The sequence below is a fragment of the Austrofundulus limnaeus genome, unplaced genomic scaffold (genome assembly GCF_001266775.1).
Source record: "Austrofundulus limnaeus strain Quisiro unplaced genomic scaffold, Austrofundulus_limnaeus-1.0 Scaffold537, whole genome shotgun sequence".
In the NCBI taxonomy this organism is placed as follows: Eukaryota; Metazoa; Chordata; class Actinopteri; order Cyprinodontiformes; family Rivulidae; genus Austrofundulus; species Austrofundulus limnaeus.
In genome coordinates this window covers 142,026-146,712 of record NW_013952939.1, presented here as the reverse complement: position 1 = coordinate 146,712, position 4,687 = coordinate 142,026, and positions in this window count along the sequence as shown.

Here is a 4,687-nt window from a genome sequence, read left to right as displayed (position 1 = left end):
GGTGTCTCTTGCGTTCCAAATCAATACTATTGGGTTACCTTGCAATACTTTTTGTGTCCCCTTGCAAAACTGTTTATTACTGTTGTGCCTGCAGGTTCATCAACAAATTCACATGCTCCCCATTATTCAGGAGTTAGCCTACTGGTTTATTCAGCTTTGGATTAAATGCATCACAGACACGCACAAAGATATTTAATATGCAGATATTTTAAATCAGTGCAGCCACAAAATATAACCCTCGAGTTCCGAACTTGTGGCAACACATCCTGTTATGTTTAGTTTAAAATAAAAGTCTGATTTAATTCAGTTTATACAATACAAACTTCTTCTTCTTGTGTTCAGCGTGAGAACACAAAACAATATTGAACACTGAGGGAATGTGAATGTTTGTGAGGTAACACAAAAAGTATCGCACAACACAGATGTTTGAACACATCTGAATCTCGGTGCACTGGACATGTTTCTGTTGAACTCATTTGTACTTGTCTTGTTTGGTTAATGACACATCTACAGTTTGTTTTATGATCAATCCTAAAGCACATTAAATGTAATGTCAGGGCTGTAATCCTGTCTGTCATCAGTCTCTTACTGTGTTCAACGTTCTGCACTTTTACCAGTCATCATGTCAGGGTTACTTTGTTATATCAAGCTCCTTTTCCATGATTATTACACTGTATGATGTTTGTTTACACTTGTTTGTTTGTTGGTGTTTTATGAAACTGTAATTGAAGGTGRAATGAAAGTTTTCTGTTTGTTGTGGGGTGTGTTTGTTTATTTATTGTTTAGCAGCTTTATTTGTGTGATCAAGGAAATGATGAGCTGATTGTTGTTTGGGATGTTTAAAATGTTTGGAGGACCAAAACAGACATAATTAGAAATAAAAGCAGAAATATAAAAAAGGACCAATAAATACATAAATATATTTTAAAATGCACCAATTATTTTAAAAAGGAGAATTTTCCTTCATGTTTAATAATTTAATAATATCTATTTTTTGTTTTTCCTTTTACTCATAGATGCATTTGTGTCCCCTAAATGTATTTATTTAAATTTTAATTGTTTTTCCCACTAAATCTTTTTATTTCCATTCAGTGTTTTTACATATTTCTGTTTTTCAAAACAGTAATATTTAAATTATGTGATAAATTATATCATTTGTTGGAACTAAGCTGGAAAAATAAATATGAAGGGCAATTTCAAGTATTTATTTATTTATTTATTTATTTATTGGGCCATTTACATACGTTTGCTTTAGTTTTTAGTTATGTCAGTTTTTGTCCTCCATATAAAAGAGCATGTGATTGTTTTAAACATTTTGTGGTTTAAATAATTTGTTTTATTTTTATGTTTGAAGACATATAAATTGATAATGTGCTGAACCACTGTTAAAACCTAAGATCAACAGCAAATGCATGAATCCTTAACATGTATTGTTATTAAATAAAAGCTGACCGGATGTGACCCAGCAGCTTGTAGAAGCTTGTTCAGCAGCAGACCTCTGTAGTGGTTTCCTGTGGTTGTGGAGGAGTCTGTGTTGTTTCAGTTCTCTGAGGTTTACAGACACAGGTTTCTGCTCAGCTTCATTCTTTTCTGTTTCAGCTCCTCTGTGTTTGGGCTCATTGTTCTGTTGCATGACCCAATTTGAACCAAACTTAATCTATCGGGCCTCACATTTGAGGGTACTTCATTTATTTATTTATGGGAACAGTGCACGTTAATCAGCACACGTAAATGTGCTCTGTTGCTACATTTCATCTGTTATCCCAGGCAGATACAAAGAAGAAAATCTGAAGTCATGGACATGTGCACAAAAAAAATAATTTAGCAACTGATAAAAGAATCCATAAAAACACACAAATTACTGTTAAAATGGGCTTATTTTGTGAGTGAGTACTGTTGGTGAAATTTAGATCTGAAACATTCTGCTTCCATACAGGATGTTAAAGCTGTTGATTTGTGTTTGTTTATTTCCTTTAAATGTTGTATGGCTTGTGCTCAGGAATGAGTGAAGACACAGATGTGGAGCTTTAAGTCAAATTCACACTCCCTCCGAACTGCTGAGGTTGGCCTGATTGTTGCAGTTTCATGACGAAAATTACATCACAGGTGTTCTCAGTGTCGAGTCGGCTATCCCTTTGGGCACAACCCAACGACAGAACTTTTTACCCCCTCCCGCTACGAAGGTAATGTATGGTAAATGGTAAATGGATTGTACTTATATATAGGGGCGGAGCCAGGGGGTGGCCAGGGGTGGCCAGGGCCACCACAGACAAATCTTTGGCCACCCTGCTGTACACAGCCCTCACACAGTAAAACAACCTTCAGGGGTGTAATAATCCTCCTGAACAGTTGGTGGCAGTGTTTAACAGTGTAAAACATCACCAAGCTCAAAGAAGTGATGGTTTTCTTTATATACAGAACATCTGCCTGTAATCTGACTTATTGAGACACATTTTTATTTTATTTTTTGTCACCATAACAGTGTCATTTTATGTTATGAAGGTTGCATGATGCTCTGTGTAGACCTGTCACTGAATCAGAAACATTAAACACTCCTCTAAATTCACTGTTGGTGATTATCAGTATTGCACCTGTTCATTGGGTAAAATTATTAATATTAGTTTTAAACATGCAGATGAGAGTCATTGTTTGACACAATGAAGTTACAACTAAAAATAAATCAATAAACAATATAAAAGTAAAAAGCACCCCTATGGTCATTGGATATGATAAATTGTGTCACATTAATTAACTTTATCTCAGCTGTAGCAGTGAGTTTAAAAACAGGATGATGGAACTAGTTTAATAAATAATCTGTCTCTGAAATAATTATTAAATCAAGTGTTTATTTGTGTAGGTAAACATATGTTTAACAACATAATTGACTGAAACACAAAGATCTGAAGAAACTTTCAAGTAAAAAATGATGTAATTTTCCTGGCCACCTGTGTGAGTAGTGGTCCCAGTCTGACCACCCCTGTGTGAGTAGTGGTCCCAGTCTGGCCACTTGTGTGAGTAGTGGTCCCAGTCTGGCCACCCCTGTGGGAGTAGTGGTTCCAGTCTGGCCACCCCATAGAAAAATGTCTGGCTCCACCACTGCTTATACAGCACTTTTCTATCCATCCAGGACCCTCAAAGCTCTTCACACTACAACCTGTGTCCTCATTTATCCATTCACACAGCACTCTGTTAGCTCTCTACAGAGCTAACATGTACAATCATCTATGGAGACTAATCAGTGCCAATCACATTCATACACTGATGGGACACATCAGAGGCATTAGGGGTTAAAGGATCTTGCCCAAGGACACAATTGAAACAGCTGGACGGGATCAAACCGGCGTCCTTCTGGTTCAAGGACGTCTCCCCTAACCACTGTGCCACAACCGCCCCAATGTATGATTGGTCTGGAGTTCGTGAGCGTGTGTGTTTGTGGTGAAAATGCTCTGACGCAGCATTTGACCTTAACCACTCATTAAAAGAGAATAATAATAAAAAGGACTTGTTTTCAGAGCCAACTGTTACCAGGTAGCAGACTTTTATAAAGATAGTCAAACCGTGAAAAACTCATGAATGAAGATAAAACAGATGTTGTGCACAGAGGGATCTGACAAAAGACAAAAATACATGGTCCAAAAGTCGGAGGTAGTCCGTGAAAAGATCAGCTGAGTTTTATTGCAACAAACAGGAACACAGAGAACAACATCAGACTGTAATCTGTGTCTAGTTTGTTCTTTGTTTTTTTTTTTCGTTCCAAAATAAAATTGCAAAAACAAAACAAGCATGTTTTTTTTTTGTTTTTCTTTTTTTAAAACCTAAATGTATAAATGCTAAATCGAATTAATAGAAAATCAACAGCGTTTGATTTTTGCTTTAGCCATCTAAATAAAAATAAAATTTGGTTCTTTTAATATGTAGCAACTCTGGAAATGAAGTAAGTCCCCAAAGAAGGATAGTTTACAGTGGATAAAAGATTGTATAAAAACAAACCAGTCTTAAATAATAGGCAATGGCTGCACTTGAACCATTCTCTGCATTTATTATGGAACTTAAGTATCAGAGTTTATGAACATTATACTTTGACAAATGAGTGACACTTGTAAATACTAGCTAGCTGATGTTAGCTTTCTGTAGGCATTGTGCATACATGGTGTATTACAGTAATGGACCAGCAGGGGGCCTCCTGCAGGCCAAAACAATAAAATGATGATAAAATGGGAGACATAATTATAAACAATGTACATTTATGTCATACCTATTACCTTCATGTACCTATAATACATACAGAATAAAGTCATAGTATAATTGTAGATTTTGGGATAAAGAGCAATTTATCATAAAAGCTTGTCTTTGGTTTAACGGTTAAACCAAAGACAAGCTTTTAAAGTAAAAAAAAGTAAATAAAAACATACCCCTTTTTTATTTTTGCAATTGCCATTTTTCTAGTTTTGTTTTAAAAACAGAAAAACATAAAATCGTGTGGTTGTTTTGTTTTTGCAATTTTATTTTGAAACGAAAAAAACCAAAGAACAAAACCATACACAGATTGACTGTCCCCTGCCTCTCTGCTCCTGTCTCTGTGCTTCTTCCTGTTCTGAGACAGTTGAGAGGCCTCATATAGCAGGTAAAATAAGTATTGAACACGTCAACATTTTTCTCAGTAAATATATTACTAGAGGTGCTAATG